This window comes from Mya arenaria, chromosome 5, assembly GCF_026914265.1.
Source record: "Mya arenaria isolate MELC-2E11 chromosome 5, ASM2691426v1".
Lineage (NCBI taxonomy): Eukaryota > Metazoa > Mollusca > Bivalvia > Myida > Myidae > Mya > Mya arenaria.
In genome coordinates this window covers 6,178,847-6,197,114 of record NC_069126.1, presented here as the reverse complement: position 1 = coordinate 6,197,114, position 18,268 = coordinate 6,178,847, and the positions used below count along the sequence as shown (strand labels likewise).

At 34.0% G+C, this 18,268-nt stretch overlaps 1 protein-coding gene across 6 annotated transcripts in view; it reads right to left on the bottom strand.

Annotated features, from left to right (window-relative positions):
- LOC128234607 (roundabout homolog 2-like) overlaps positions 1-18,268 on the bottom strand; it is a 124,845-nt gene that overhangs the window by 95,269 nt on the left and 11,308 nt on the right. The window contains exon 1 of one of the 6 annotated variants that reach the window (XM_052948937.1): positions 5,034-5,294. The exons of the other annotated variants lie outside the window; for them this stretch is intronic. The gene's annotated coding sequence lies outside the window, so the exon portion shown is untranslated. Of the gene's footprint in view, positions 1-5,033; positions 5,295-18,268 lie in introns of those variants that run through there. 6 annotated transcript variants of the gene reach the window in all.

The window sequence follows — 18,268 nt, the reverse complement described above, 5'->3', positions numbered from 1 at the left end:
TTATATCTAAAATTTTATAAGATAGTGATATAAACCCTGATTTAGGTCGGTGTGGTACAGAATCCCTGTGCCTCCCCCCCCCCCAAAAAAAAAACAATGAAAAAAAGTAATGCCTACCTACCTACCAACCCTATTTTGGGGGGGAGGTGTTAGTGGAAACAAAAAATAAGTTTTCTTTGGCCTAGCTAGCTTATATATACAATAACATTTGGTATATGATCGCATATAGACTTGTAATACATCACTAGAAAATTAATCAGGCAGGAAAATTCATTGTCTTTCCTCCAAGGTATAAGTTGGCATCATTATCATCTCCGTGGTCAATTAAGAACAAAACACACAAATAAAAGTAACAAGATCTATCTCAAAGACTACCACTCAGAATATTTATTTTTAATAATAATTATACATTCAATCAAATGTATAAATGCCTATAAATAAAACATCTTAAGTCATTTTCTATCTTAAGTTGATAGCTTAAAACTGTCAGTCAAATGATAAGAAATGTTAAAGTGTTTTTTAATGTTAAATGTATGTATTTTAGAAATTCTTTAGTTTTTTTCATATGATGAAAGAGATACTCAAATTAGGAAAGTGACTTCAGTTAGGAAATGATTTAAGATGTTTTCTGAATATTGTCCTCACACTCCTGTGCACAGTGGTCAGAAAATGGCTCATGGTGAGCATTATTTGATAAGCATATTGAGAGCTGAATTTTCTACCTTCTGTTCTCTGTGCGTAGGAGTGCTCAGGGCAGGACTGACCAAAAAAACAGACTCCCAACACTTAAATTGTTGTTTCTATGCTTACAACAGAGTTGAAACTAATTGGTACAATCAAGAGAAAGTCGCTGTAATGGATGGACCAAGTATTAAAGCTATATAGCTTTCCATCGGAGCCAAAAAGATTGGACCACCCCATAGGTCCATACAAATTAACCAGACAAGGAAACCCATCATAATTATGTAGAAACAGACCCTAAACTGACTGGTCAAGTACAGAGACTGGACATATCACATCTATTTACATTAAATAGCTCTAGTTTCTGTTAACATTTGCCAAAATGTAATGTAAATGCAAACTTCGTTAAAACAGGTAGTGCTTAGTTAATATCTGAATTAAGTTTTTTAACAATGGGCAACAATTGATCCAAAGAGGGAATATTAAAATGTTATCAAATGTGCGAATAATCAGATAAGATGCTTAATGCTGATGGTCTCAAGTCATGAAATGTGTAAATGTTCATGCCTGTCCACTAGAGTGGTTTAGTGCTTTTTCGCTATGCACTCGGATCATCTGAATTCAGCTCTAACTTCACACTTGCCATGCTTGCTCAGAGACTTCTACGCCAAATGGGCTTAAATAAAACCCGGGAGCTCTAACGGAGCTCAGTTGGAATACGTGTAAATAAACCCAGGAATAAAGGAATCTCTTGCATCAACGAGCACGCTCAATTTGTGAACCATACTAGCGCTGGCCATGGAGCCAGTATCCCAGCTATGATCACGTAAAGCTAATGTTTCGTATAATAGATTTTCAATGTGTGCAGAATAGGATGACTAGAATAATGAGCTAAACACAAACTAAACCTGGTTTCGAGTTTCTAACGACAACTACAGATCTCACACCAGAGGATACACTAAAACCACTCTCATTAAAATTGAAGCTAGTTTTGTTTGTTTTTCATCTATTCGGATGTGTCTATTCCATCAAATGGAAATGAAACCGTTGAGAGTTGATTACTTGTTAAATTATCATAACTGTTCCAGCCTGGTGCAATTTCTACTTATTTTTGTTAGCATCTATCACTTTTACCCATGCGGAAGAAATTTAATGATTTCACATGAAAAACAGTTGTGCACATCTGACATGAATATCTATCAGTTTCCTTTACTGATACACCTACCAACTATCAAACGTTGTAATTATCAGCAGCAGTTTGAAACATTTGCACATTTTTAAACAGGTAATTGATATAGATAGGATGCATTTTGATAGTTTTATGTTTCTTTATCAAGAATGCTAAATATATCTCAATGTAATGGAGTCTGCTCTTTTGAAGAAGCACAGTAAAAGAACTGAAATTGTTTGAAAATCTCTTTTCGTTATAATAGCAAATATTTTTTTTACAAAATGACAAAATTATGATCGAAAGAGATTTAACATTGTTTGCATTTTTTGGCTATTTACACAACCTTTATCAAATGGTGCATTAATGTGCACGAGACCCCCATACTGAAATATTTCCCATAATTCCCATGGAACAAAGGGCACATAGCAACCACTGGTTCCCAGCTATTTGTCCCTGCAAAACTAACATGCAGGGAACCAAACCCCATTCCAGGACTAGGGTGGTAGGGCTCAAATTTCCGAAAAGTTCGCACAAATGTTCTTGCAAACTTCGAACATATGCATAGGTCCCATACCATTCTCGCTTGTTTTTCTCTGATGATGACTTTTCAGCATGTCAACATGTTGGCAAAGCTTGCTACACATTTCACTGTGTACAACTGCCGTCTCCCGAAACTAATTGCTCTACAAGAATCAAACAGAGGGAGCCCACTTGATCAGATGAACAAAAAAAATAGAATGTGCGATATAATCTCCACCATTTCTTTTGCTGTTAGAATTAACCACCAATATATCACCTTTATCACATCATAATTGATCAACCTAATTTTTCTCCGACATCAAAAGCAAAGATGATAAGAAAAATTTCATAAGAAAAACGATGCTCTATTCAAGCCCGATGCTCTATTCAAGCCCGGAAGCGAAAAAGTCATAACAGTTGTCACTGATGTTAAAACGTCTTTTGAACTGTCTAGATGCATTCTGCACAAACAGATCGGATTAAGTGATAAGTAGATCAGGTAAGTCTTGGTAATCTTCAACAAAAAGAACACCCATGCTTCTAAGATCATTAAAGCTGCACTCTCACAGATTGACAGTTTTGACTTTTTCTTTTGTCTCAGAAATTTAAAACATGTTTATTTCAACTATATGATATCATTATATCAGCCGTTTTAATTTGATTACGTATTTTCCCCAAATCAGAACATATCCCCAATTTGGAAGACACAGGCGGTATTTTTTTATTTTCTTTTAAATCAAACAACTGCATTAAGAGTATTTTGTGCAAGACAGACTTAACTCAATCTATTTTAATATGTAGTTACATACGTCTTGCGCTAATCTTTTTAATTAGTATAACCTGGACTACACAATCAGATGTCAAAATCAACGAATTTGAATTAAAAGTTAATTTATAGGTTCTGTTTGTCCCACTTAGGATCTGAGCTACCAGCGAGCATTTTTGTACAAATAATGAAGTGAAAGCCTCCATATACAATCTGTTTATTAATTATGACGATAGCAATTTATATGATAATTTACTACATGATATTAATTTTACTTACAATAATGTTCTGTTCACGCATTGAGAAAGTAAATAGTGGTCATGACGTAGCACATATTTAGATCTACCGGTGTGGCATACGCTGCAAAAATGTTCAAAATGTTTTGACAAATCGTAATCACTCTTCGGGCTTCGAAAAAAAATGTCAAATTAATTGTTCTCCTGTAATTAGCATTCTTTACTTAATGTAAGTCTCGGCATGGTAATAAATAACAGCTTTAATGCATTTAAAAACAATCAAAGTGTTTCGTGAACCGTAGACTATAAAGAGAGTGACAACAATTAAAGAGATCTACATTAGAAAAAACATGTCTTTATTTCCAAAATATGCCTGCTTGGCAATTAAACACAAAAGCAATTACACCCACAGAGCATAAAGTTAAAAATACAATTTCTGAATATATGAACCAAGAATGTCAAAACGTAATGGAGCAGAGAAAATTGAGTAAACTCAAATGAACAACAAAGAGTCAACGAGTTGAACATCTGATGGCCACGTGCGATAGGCGATTAACCGTAAACCAATTCAAGATTTCTATTATTGCCATAATTTTCCATTTTTGGCTATGATCAAATCCCCCTATCGCACAATCACAGACGAAGCAAGGGCCCTTGAGACGATACGGATGGGTCGTCGTGACGACGGCAGGTGCTCTGTGACTCGGTGGAGAAAAACAACAGTACACAAAGATGAAGAAACTGCCATTCAAATGGATGAAAATTTGAATGAAATATCATGAATTATATCTTAAGAAAGAAAAAAAGAAGAAGAAAACAACTTCTAATTCAAGTTTTCAATGTAATCATCAGCTGCTTGTCCCGGATTTGAAGTAAAAGGTTTACACCTTTTCAGCACAATTTTGTTATTACCGGTAGCTTAAATTGTAAGCAATGCATGCTTTGACTGGATTACCATACATTCATTTAAAACACATCATCAAAATGACTGGATTACATTCAAATAACGATACAAAAACCTCATCAACGAACCATATTCAAACCTTGATCAATGATGTAAGATGGTTCAATAAGCTTTTAAAGACAGCTGATTAATCTTTAACAGATGTTTAGGTCACTAAACCGATGTTATTTCTTTGACGAACTTAACAACTTCAATGTGTCACTAAATTTACTCCCAAGTATGGGACCTTGCCATTAAGAACAACAATAATGATCGAGGAGAGATTGCGATAACATATTAAGTGTCATTGAAAAAAAGTAGCACTTAAGATATTTTCGCGATCACAGTACGGAATATCAATCTCAGCTGCACTTTACTTGCTAAATGGCATAAAAATGCATCAAGTTTATTTTTCTGTTTTTTTCTTCTTTAATCCCTGATACAGCGCTGGAAGAAAGTTTGTCAGTACGAAGATGGTTACCAAATTGACAGAACTAATAGGACAGTAATCACTGTAGTTAAGAACCCTCAGTGTGAAAAGGGGGTCAATATAAGCTACAGCCCCAGGGGCCTAGGGAGACTAATTGGAATCATCTCATTTTTAAGCTGGAATCTGTCAGAAAATAATCCAAAAGTAATGGAACGTAGACCGACTGATCCTATATATAAACAGCTAAAATCTGCAACAGATCATTGATGCCAGTATACTATACTTACATTATTCTTCTGTGATCATTATATTGTTTCGTTCTTCAAGTATCCATGTTTTAAGATTATGTTTATGATCACCGTTAAATCCGAGAACAAAGAAGGCGCACCGTAATTAAGAAATCTGTTGCCTCATGAAGTTGTTTTACCCGCACAATTTATACCCTCGTTTCTATAACGATCCCTGTAGAAAAACTACTTCAAAGCGCAATATGTTCATTCACAAACAAACGAAGCCATCTAAATTTCATGTCATCTCTTCCTGATATTGTTTCATGGCTTCCAATAAAGTCTCCAACAATTGAAGTAAACCCGACAATTCCATAAGAATAATTGTAACCCCCCTTCCTTCATTATCCTTACAAAGTAAGAAATAAACACCATTAGGCCATGTGGTATATTGATCGTAGTTGTCACAGCTTACTACTTTTTTCATGAACATTTAATGACGTTTAAGGCATGTCACGGCAGTGTCCTTTTAAAGAAGGTTTCCCCCGAGCAATGTCAGTGCCGTTACAAGTTAATCGAATACCATCACACGCTCGGCAGGAGATGACAAATTGTCTCTTTTGTACAAGATACATGTTTCTGAGACGCAACAAGTCGACAGGCAATGTGTTGAAGGAATTAACATGTAAATGACCTGAACTGCATAAGTGTTCAGGTAGAAGATAAATTATTCATGAAAACATTCATAGCATCCTAATAGTAGAAATAATTTCAATAAAAGTACACTTTTTTAATATACAATGCACATTGTTGCAAATTCCATTAAGGTGCGGTGGTTGGTTTTTTTTTTAACTGAAAATTGAGCTGAAAATCGGACTGAAAACGGGGCTGCAATTCGACTTCATTCACAATCCAATTATTTTTTTCTTCTAAGGCCAAAAAAAAAAAATGGTTTGGTTTTGGTTACAATCTTTTCAAAAACAGGTAGGGTAGTTAGGCTTTTTTTATTATTTTTTTATAAGGCTTAATGTATGAAAGCTATTGTCATCATTGGAGGATGGTGTTAAAGTTATCTTCTGTTAAAAGCTTTAAAGGTTTTAAACTACATGCTAAAACACACACCTAAACAAAAACAAGAGGCCCAAAAGGGCATATGCTCTACTGGCATGGCTCTTATGGTCATTTTCAATCCAGAGCATCGAGATACAATCAAAACTGAAGACTGTATCGTGTTCACAAGCTAATGTTTCCACAATAGCATTTTTTTATACTATCAAGGGCCATAATCTAGGCATGCATGGGCTGATCTAGCGGGTTTTTGAAAGGAACCGAGCTATAATGGATATCTAGATACTGTACAAGTTTCATCGAGATACAATCAAAACTGAAGACTGTATCGTGTTCACAAGCAATTGTTTACAGATGCACGAACGCACGGACGCACGGATGCACATACTACGTACATATTACCATCACATAAGCTCTTCTGGCCTTTGGCCAGTAGAGCTAAAAATAAACATTATTTTTCTTTTTTTACCAACCGACTGTAAAAACAGTAGGGTCGGCGCCTATTTCGTAGGTAGGGTCAGGTTACTCGAGCCAAATGTATTTTTTTGTACGCCTTACAACTCGTAAAGATATGTTTAATTGCAATCCAGGCTCTTAAAGTGCATCAAACTCAGAACTTTTAAGTACCAAGCATTGTTTTGTTTCTAACTTGCAGAAATACTATGGTATCTTCATAAATGCCCTGGCCCCTGCATGAACTAAAGGTGGGAAAAAACCCTGCTATGTTTTATTTATGCTCTTTACTATCAAATTGATCAAGAGCCATTTTGACTTATAAAACTATACGAACAAATAAATATTATCAACTGACAATACAAATGATGTCAATAATACTGCCATAAAAGTTGAAGGTTGCAAATATTCGCTTACAGGTTTTTTAAAATTGATCCAATCTGCACAGTTCAGCCTTTATTGTTCTCATCTCCTTTGATGTGTTTTCAAAATCAACACGCTAATGTGCAGTAATTTGACAGAGTGATCAGAGCCATCCCTGACTCCTGGTACTGACATGATCGTGAATTACGGTAATCAGATTTTACCTCGTTCCGTAATGGAGGCCTTCCTTTCAGGAACCCAGGGCTTTTAAGGTATTAGGCAGCCATGCATACCTACGGGCAACAACGGGTGAGAGAATAGCAGTACTGGCTGCTCACAGGAAGTCAGGGGTTTCCCGAGCTGATTGACAGGAAGCCAGGGAGCATTGTGGGTAAAATGGTCAGGAAACATAAAATGTTCCATAGGTAAACATTGAACTACTTTAAGCATGTGAAACATAAATGATAGCTATATTGGTCTCCCATAAATCAAATTAATAATCATAATGGTTGGGGACTATTTTTTTCGCCCATACCAATTATTCGCCCACTCTGTAAAATCCTTGTTTAGCAACTCCAGTGTGACTTTTTTTTAATATAAATGATATTTTGTGTTCAAATGAAGCTTTAAAATAAGAAAAATTAATATTTTCTCTGAAATTGAGCCATTTATCAGCAATATTGAAATTGCACCAGGTTCAGCCATATTTCTTCCATCCAAGGGATTTTTACCACTGAACAAAATAGAAAATATTTCATCCAAACATTCTCCTTAGTACAGTACAACATGTCTGATTTTATAGAAAATAGAAAGAAATAACATATTTTGTTGTCTAGCAAGAACATTTTGAGTTTTTTAATTGATTACATTTTTCTTACGCTGGAAAAATTGTGTATAGTACATGGTCACTTCACATTTCAGTGGATTTTACTGATTAAGTTTGGCATGTGAACTCTTTTTAAAAATAACCATTCATTATGAACTTTATCATATTGGTTAAGCTGCTTTTAATTCCTGCCTATGAAACTTCATTCCATAATATCAAGTATTTCCTAAGTTTTTCGAGATCTCCATTCTCGGGCAAAAAGGGTTTAACTGAATCGGTTAAGTAACACAATAACAAAACTAAAGAAATTAGCGAACCTTTTTTTTAAACTTTGGAATATGAGAATTTTAGAAGTGTTGTTTCATTTGCAACAGAACTAATTCCAATTCAAAACAATCACACATGATCTTTACGATTACAAAAAACATTGTCTTTTAAAGAGAATTATCCATCTAAAATGCTGATTAAGTTCGTACAAAATCTTTTCAGGCAATTCCAAAATTCTTGTAAGAAAGCTCATCACAAAAGCTTAAGATGCAAATCGAGATATTTTGGCATCAAACACAACTGACAAATTCTAACATCGTCAGCAGCAGAATAATAAACTTTTATACCCCTGACAATTTAATCTATCAAGCGAGTGTACTTATTAGTCGTGCTATGAACGCCTTATACAGCGAGCATATCGATTGAGAAGAAAATTGCCTCGTAGGGAGTGAAAGGCGTAAAGGAATGAAAAGCCAAGTGGGGAAATGTTTTAAGGCGACAAGAGAAACACACAATGTTACAGTGTATCGTGGTCGGTCAATTACGCCGGACAAACAATGATACGTCGGCAATGACTAGGGCTGCAAGTGAGCTCTCGTGTTTACTCTGTGACATCCTTGTTCCTTGATTCAATTAATAACTGTCCAGCTTCCCGAGAGCGGGCAACATTAGTCAGACACAAGTCTTTGTCCATGGTACCATTGTTCAAACTGGAAATGTTGTTTGCTGGACAATTCCAATGAATTTGCATACCATCTATACCCAATATAATTAAAATGTACCAAACATGGTTTGTTTACAAAGCACAATGCTCTATTCATGGTAATATTGTAACTTTCGCTTTATTTTTTATTCATTTTATTCTGTTAGCAACAATATTCTTTTTCCAGATCAAGCCATCCATTTTATTCGAAAATTAATACAGAAACAAAGTAAACAAGGTATTCTAAACATCTCAACCTTCTTCTTGCTAAAGTAAACAAAATCTTATGGTAAGAATATTATGACCCTCTAATATCAACGATTGTATCATAACATTAATACTTTTTTGAATCGGTATTTTCAAGTCAAGTACTTATATTTAATTTGATTTGTCACAGACACAGCAAATTCCAATTTGCTAATGAATTAATAACACTTTCAAATGAATTTGTGACTATAATGCATTTTTAACTCAAACATAAGATCTTACGATATGCTGTCATATATTCATTCATAAGATGGGCCTCATTGAAGATAAGTTGGAGGATTTCGACATCCGTTTTTCCATTTAATATCTACAGACAGTCTGCATGTATCATAATGCTAATGTTCCCTATAATATGTGAGCAAGCTCCCTTCAACATTTTGTACGAGCATTTAATGAGGTTCAAACACTGAGCTGCATCGCATTCAATTACAGCATGTGCAAAATGCCGGCAATAAACCCCGCAAAATAACATGCATAAAAGTCTGCCTGAAAGATCGGCAGTAAAAAACTTCGTAAAAAGACACACAATGAACTGCTGTACGAATGTTCAGAATAACAATGCAGGCTACTGAGAAATATTGCATCGGAGCACAAGAGATTTTCCGCTTCTTCATGGATGACACATGCATTTTATTTCCAGTTAAAAGCTGCTTTGTAGACAGCAGCAGTGGCTAGAGTAGTCCTAGTAATTAAATAACGTACTGCGCGCAGATAGGCGAGCATTCCGGCCCCATTATATTAATTCAAGCTATAGCAACTGTAGTGACATTAAGATACTGTGCATTGTTCCTGGCATAAAAACAAACAGGACATGCATTTGTTATTTTCTTGCAATCAATATTTCCGAGAAAATTAATTTTCATCTTTGCTGTCTTTAGAACTAAACACAAATGTCAATGGGATAATGATCTCGAGTTATGTAAACTAAGTGGTTAAAATTACCAGCCAATAAATTCAAATGTTGAAAGTCAAGTAAGAAAACTTATAATCCTGGATTTAAAAAAAAAAAAATACATAAAAACATACAAGTAATTATATCTCCTTTAACATTCTTAGAAAAGGAAGAACAATTCATGAGAAAAGAAAATTCACACATAAATACCGTTGAACCTCGTTGGCTGGAACTCGACTGGTTCAAATTTATCTTACGTTCGAACTGGATATAATTTAGGACCGATTTTCTTGAGGTAATCATTCCTGCTTGGCTCAAATTTTCCAAGGCTCAAAGTATTTTCGCTGGTCCCTGGGAGTTTGAGCCAACTGTGTTTGACTGTATGTACATGAATTGTATTAAAAATTGTTCAAACAATTCTATATATTTTGTCAACTTTCTTGGGAAAAGTGAGCCAAACAATGCCCCATACATCAAACAACATGTATGTATTGTTATTGCACTTTTTTTCCCTACATTATAACTTTCTTGGAAAAGTGAAAGTGACAGCCAGGAGAGTAAAATGAGCAAGTAAGTAAGAGAAGATGGTATCTGACATCTCGGGGAGAATTTATTGTCCGGTATTGTGACGAAGCCTCATCATGGCTGAAAACAATCGTCGGAGGCTCATAGTTTATTACATTGTGACATGCAGTAAGAAAAAGTTGACGTGTACGAAAATTACTGAATATTGGTTGCTGTTGAAATTTCACGAACTGATCATAAGGCAAATTTAAAGCCAACAAAACTATCAAATTCCCATTTTTAAAAAGACCAAATGATTTCGTTGTAAATTTTAAACCTGAAAGTGGTCAAAATCTGACACAAGAGGTGAAAAAGACCTCACAAAATAAAAGCGATCTACAGTAGTTCAGTTAGTTTGGTGTCAACTCTCACTATTTTCGCAGAGAGATTGGCATCGCAGATATTGACGAGCAGTGAGGAAAGGTAATTCAATTGACGGCATGAGGGCTCTTCTATTAAGCCCAAAGCCTGACAAATAATTGAACTCGATATCCAACATACGCCTTTGTCTTAAACCACGTTTTTATGGAAGTTTAGAGCTATACAAATTCTTCGTTTTTTTCTCAATTTTTTTTTTATGAACATATATATCATGTAGTTAATGTAAAAACGAATTCTTTAGGGAAAAATATGCACTCCTGTTCAGCTTTATTACATACTGTTAGAAATAAAATTACATTACATGGTCTTATTTAGAATAAATTCGTTTAAAAACAAGTTTTTGAGAAATAATAATCACATTTTTACGCTTTATTACATATTCATAGAAATTTAATAATCATTACTTAATCTTTTCTCTGAATTAGACAGAGGTATAACCAAAAAAGTTATTAACCAAGATTACTTTGATTTCTTTACAAATCTTTAATTAACATGCTTTGCAATACCCACATGCTTGTAAAATCCACATGCTTGTAATATAACATTTGATTAATATAGACGCAATTTTTACTGCCAATTAAGAACGCAACCTGTGCAAAAGAACAATTATTTGTACAGATTATCATATTTTTTGACAGACAAAGTTTAACTTTTTTCCCTGAGATATCATAAAAATAAAAAGAGCCTTCATTATCTGCCGTAACAAAATATCAGCAAAAAATAGAAACTTGAGTTTTTGCGATAACGATTCTGAATGATATATACATGTATGTATGTTATGTTATGTAAAGTAATGGCGAAACCAGACCTGTCGATGTAAGTAGCAGACGCGCTGTGGCCTGGTTTCCATTGCCATGTCCAATTAGAAAACAAAACTCCCTAAACTGGTTCCCATGACAAGATCGACAACACCTCATACTTGTGTTTTGTTTCCTCAGACAGCCGCAAGTTGACATTTTATTTTAGAAAAACATTCAAGTTAATGTATAATTTTTGTGTAAATTTTCAAAATTGAACATCAGAAATTTAACAACGGAGAGCAATCCGATTTAATTCATTTCCTAAATTTATCGTTCATGTCAGATAACTCACAATAGGACAGCTCTCAATTGTTTGGAAAAACTGCCGAAATTTAAATTTTTCTAAAAGCGTTACTAAAGCTTTTTGCCAAAAAACATCAATTTTCTGACGTAAATTTGAATAACTACGATCTTTTCTTATGTCAGCAGTCTTATCTGACTGGTTTTTCAAACATTTTCGCAAAAATGGCTCATTCCAAGACAAAAAATAAAAACAGTTATCAAAATGGTCAATCTGTGAGAGTGCAGCCTTAAGGGTATTTACTGAGTAAATTCCACAGGAGATTGGAAATTGAATAACAAGATGCCTAATATCAACAGGTTAATAGATTCGATTCACATACATTTTAAAGCATTTTTGATGGACGGCAATAGCACTTAAATTTAAAGATTTTCCTTAGAACAAGAAACTGATGGAAATCTGCCGCTGTATCTTTCAAAAATCATGACATTATCTCCCCTTATCAGCTTGAATACAGCAGAAAAAAATCCAGCGTAAAATCAAGACACCGAAACCTGTACGAAATGCAATGAAATGAGAGAAAGAATAAGATTTTAATTTAATAAACAAAAATTATTTCAGATAAATTTTCAGAACCGCATTCCCTCGAGTGCAATCCCATATCGAAACTTTAAGACGATATATTTATGAGGAGGGAAAGTCAGTTTCTTGGGGATTTCTTTCAACGTTTTTTTATATGATAATGTTTACCGCCTCTTCCTTTCAAACTTGGAAAATGTTCCGACAATGGGAAAATACAAAATTTTGACGAAATAGCTTACACAAAAGTTGATGTAAAAATACATGTTATGAATTTTTGGGGCATTATAACTCTTTATTTTATTAACAATTAAGTCTTTTAAAGATTCTTTTTTTCAAAGAAAAACATTGCTTTTTTATTCATTCCATTTTGCTTGGGTAAAATGTTATGATTTTGGGGGGAAAACGGAATTTTTTTTGCAAGGTGAGACAAGACAGCCTTTAGAAGGCAGTAAATTGCACCAAGAAAATCACTGGCAGATAACGTCTAGGAAATTACGATAAAATGAAAGTTTTCTTTCGTATCTATAAAATAGCTGAAATAAACAAGTCAAGAGACTGCAGAAATGCTGAAGTAAATTGTCGCAGATAAGAAATTTATAACAAATGCAATATTTAGTGTTACAAAATTGCAAGTCGTAGATCAGTCGGCATGCTTTGATAAGCATATTCATTAACAAATAACGGGATAACATACCCATTTGAAATGATAATAAATATGGCTGGGCTGTTTGATTTAATTAGTCAACAGCGCAGATATAAGAACCATGTGCATGGGAGAGACCCATCTTCAACTAACGGGAAGGATAATTGTGTGAAATTCATCTTAAAATATGAGAGAAAAACTATTTCAAATCTTGTGAATCCTGCGAATGACAGATTTGCCCACTTGAGGCTGATGAAAAACTGGAAAGTAAAGTCGGAATTAAGAAAATTGGGCGAGGATGAGAAATTGTCTTGTTGACACCAAATTGTCTCAGTGAAATGAAACGGTCTCGTATTGATGAATTAAAGAATTGCTACGCAATCAGACGTTGTAGAAAACATATATAAACCGCAGACTTATTGGAATCAGGCTATGGTTGGGTTTAACATTTAAATATCATGTTTACAATGATGGCCATTTTCATTCTTACAAAAAAAGATACACCGTACAAATTAGGCCCTTTAAAATGGGTGTTTTTCTCTAAATACCACAAATAAATACTTCCCACAAGCATTTCATCGTAGGAACACTGACTCTGACCAAAACTAAACGGATGAAACATGAAAATAATAATAAACGAAAATACCCCTACTTATTTTTTAATTGAGCTAATTTATCTATTCTTTATCAGGTATTAAAAATTAAATTCCTGTGGATTTAGAGTACAGAAATTATCATGTTTATTCCTTTCCAAACTCTGGGTGCAATTTAAAAGCTCATTAAAAACAGCTGTGGAAACCGTTCAGTTCCTACTGGAGAAATTTATAAATTAACCCATCTCACCTTTGCCGAAATTTCTTAAAATATCTTCTAAATATCTACCAGAAAATTTGTGTATTCAGATAATCTCCAATATTCAAGTCTCACACCGAAACTTAAGCCACTAAAATTAAAGTTAAACTCTCGGAAAATGTTATGACATGCACAATGTGTGGTAAAGACAGAATAATACGCAAAACTTCATGAGAAAATACGAAGCATGAATATACGCCGATATGCATTTCGGTCTTGTTCATATACATATTTTTTGTCCAATGTCAGAATGTAGAAGCTTAAGTCCAGACAGTAGAAACCTATGTATATAGAATAGTTCATCGAATAAATAAGACAATCAAAGCCATGTGCACTCAATTTCTGTTATTGGTGTACTTTAATGAGTCAATTCAATTATTGGGAAGTCATAATATGTTTGTTTCAACGATAAACTTGAAGTTGGATTTAGTGCATGTTTTTTAATCAAACAAACTGTTTCTATTGCTCCGTTTGATAAATACATTTGATATGTGATGCATTTACAATAATCTATAAATATAATGAAATATACATACTAGTATTCATCTAAAATTTTATTAGCTTGCAACAATTGGCAAAAACAGCAGCAATGGTGAGAGTGGTGTAGTAGTATAGGTTTCTACATATTACCCCAGACGAGGAGGGTTTAATCCTTAAACCAGGGAAAAGTTCTGATGGCCTCTCAAAAAGTGTTGTGGTATAGGTTTCAAACATCAATGGTTCGATCCTTACCAGGGAAATTATCTGATGGTGTCTCTCAAAGAGTTAACACAGTCCAGAGTGATTCATACCAGTATTACATTAGTACTTACGAACAGCATCAACAACATGGCAGTATAAAAGAGACCTCATGGGTATGCATTGATTTCAGACGTTGCATGACAATCCTCTGTTTTAATTACTAGCAGTTCAATAGTGCAATTTAATTTTGTACATAAGTATAGGTTAAAGCTATGTATTACAAATAAAGCAAATTTATTCCAGAAAGGAAGGAAGGAACAGTGTCCGCAGGAATAAGATATAGTTTATTTATCATATGTGAAAAAAACTGGTTTATAACTTATTGTTAAAGCTCAAGAAAGAAGATTCAATAGTATGACATCATATCCAAATAAATGAATCACCTCAGTTATGTATGCCAATAACCAAAATCGAGTGCACAAAATACTTGGCTCTGATTGAACACATGAACAGTACTACACATTGAACACATGAACAGTACTACACATATAGTTGAGAAGCAGCTTATTTGTTTATGTTGTGTGTTTTTTTTATAGCTCATAAGTAACTTATTAATTACTTAATTAATTCCCTTACTTATTATTTATAAATTCCTGAATAATGTTTACCATTGAAAGACAACATAACGCAGGTGGGTGGGGAAATCTCCAACCTTGACTTTTCACACCGAAATGTCTGCTTCTTGAATAGGTATCTAAACTATTTAGGCCATAAATTGAAGCAACATGCAATAAAATGAAACCTACCCTGCTGTTATTAATTCGAAATGCTCAAAATTATTGCCTCCAAAGTGATAATGCTACAGATTGAAAAGATCTGCACCAAAATACGAGATCAAGTATAAGATAACCTCTACTATATTGCAAAACTGCAGTTATATCAAATTTATATGAACATTATTCATTTCAACTGCAAATATATCGGATAGATCAGAATTTAATAAAATGATCTCAGATCAGCTTTATTACATTCGGTATGCTCGAGAAATTCCCAATTAAATTCTTGGTATGCTCTATATATTTCACAATTAAATTTATTGAGCCAGGCTTGTTAATGAAAGCAAAAATATAAATAAACAGTGTGTATAACAGATTTTTTTTTAAATTATTCATAAACAACAATCAAAATAAATGGCTTTTATATCACCGCTTTAATTATTCACTTCCACTGATCTGAGCTAAGCTTAGATCAGCCGAGGATAATATCATGGGGACAGTTTAGTGGACATATGCAAATTACGGCAATGACCATTCTAATATGGAGCCAGATGTCGCCTGGGTAACCTTCAATTACTCGCTCGCTTCTAATCCTCATGCAGAATTAATGCAACGCAGCTTGTCTGATGTCCGAGTCCAGTTGGAAGAAAAAGTAGTCCCCCACACTTATAAGGCCATTACAGAAGCAAGTAGCCAATATAAATGTGCATGTATTTGACTAGACTGTAAAGTCTGGAATTTAATGAAAGAACCTTCAAAGGGCAGCAGTGCTGTCCTGTGAATTAAAGCGTTAAAGTTGGCAGCAGACTGCATCACACTGAAGCAGACAACAATTTCTGCAGCAGGAAACAAAGGCATTCTGGGTAATTTTGGAAGTAATCAACCGTGACATAGCAGTGCTTGATCGTTTTACTCTGTCTAATAGCAGGGGTATGACTTCAAGCTGAAGTATACTCAAGAGACAGAATCAGACATTAAAGAAAAATATTAAAGAAGCCAGCATGTTTCATTCTGGGTTTCACAACAATAAATATCATTTGGCCACAATTAATGAATAAATTGTTTGGAGTGACTCGACCGACTCTCCTGTGGTCATGTTATTTTTTTTATTTTTTCATCACAGAATAAAGGGGTAGTGAAGTAAATGAAGTAAAAAAAAAACACTACCTACCTAAGCTGACATCTTAAAGCGTGGGTCAGGCAACACCAACCAAACAATTTAACAATTATGGCCTTATTAAAAATATTTGTTTTCAATATTAATGAACATACACTAACAATCAAACAACAAGAACACTTGAAACCTTTATTTATACTATCCATAAAATTTGTTAGTCATCAACGTTATTGTAAATTACAACGTTTTGTCATGAACATGTTGTTTTATTACATTGCATGTGAAATATTGATGTACGTGCATTACAAGTTTGCTCTAAAATGATTAAAAACAGACTAATCATGAAACATATAAAAGGTGAAATCATTGACACGTGAGTTGATTCCATGATCGATAATCATCATTCTCGCACCAGGTATTCATAATTGTCACTGTGAACCCGGGTTCGTCAGTTTCACATATGGCACTGTGTAATAGGAGCGAGAAACATAATTAACTTTTAATTGTAAACTGCAGCCACTTGATTTATGGGACCTCGTGTAGCCCATTAATTATACAACATTATGATCACTTGATGGAAATATTGTTAGAAGCGTTTTTACTCACCCTCCATCGGCTTTTTCCACATTATTTCAATTCCAGTTCTCACCAAACTGGGTTAATGTAAGTCATGAAACTTATAATGTCATTTAGGATGCGATAATAAAAGGTATATTAGAGTACGCCATGAACAATGAACTTGAATGCATAAAGTAATAGTTTGAATATATTAGGTAAAATTTTAATGATAAAAAATGTTGGAGCCAGCGAAGCAAGCGAGCATATTTTAGTAATTAAGATTTTATCCTATATGTTCTAAAGGTACTAGATTGTAACCTGTTTTCATCTAAAGAACTAAATTATGATAGAGAACAAATTTATGAACCCACGTCAGTTGAGTTTTTCAAAACTACAAATCGTAAGATAATGAGCATGGTTATTGAAGACTGATATGCGATAACATTGGCTAGAAATGTAGGCTATAATCTAAATCTTATTTTTCAACTAAACCTGATTATAATTTCAAGATTGTCCGCCAAAAAAGTCTACAGTAATTATTGAAATTATACTCTAGTTCCTAACTGGAGCAGAAAAAAATGTATAAAATTCATATCTGAATTATTTTTTTATTCAGAGCAGACAGGTTGGTCTGACCCTAAGAAAACGAAATGCCAAGTACATCATGTGGGATGAAATTCAAATATCTACTTCCGACGTCTTACAAGTTAAGTGCCAACGAGAATGGAACGAACATTTGGTAAGCTGTCAAACGCTTCTCAAAGACTTCTCAGACTAAGAAAACATTGGCTTGGTATGGGCATAAAAGCTTTTCTTGCGTTTTCGGTTTAACGATATGGGAGTATATGAGAGTAATCTATCACCATATATCAAGTTAAGTCATTCCATTTGCAAAAATGCCAAGTCCGTCTGGGTAAACTTCGGTCCACTCACCGTTATTGCTTTTCCAAGAGATATATAACAGTATATAACAAATATAACAGTTCCCGATATAGGAAGCAATCTAACAAAACACCCATAAAACAACAGAATTCAGTACATAATTATATTTCATCGGATCTTGACCTGATCATTTATGTCATCCAAAAAGACCTTTGTTAGCATTTTGAGGTCTTAAAAATTCCTTGAATTCACATGTTTTATGCACAAATAGGATAATGGATTGGTTCTTTCACAAAAGAATTATATCTGGCATATATAAAATATTTCAATTTCCACCTATGTAGAAGACAAATGAATTTTATTATACATCAAAGGAACA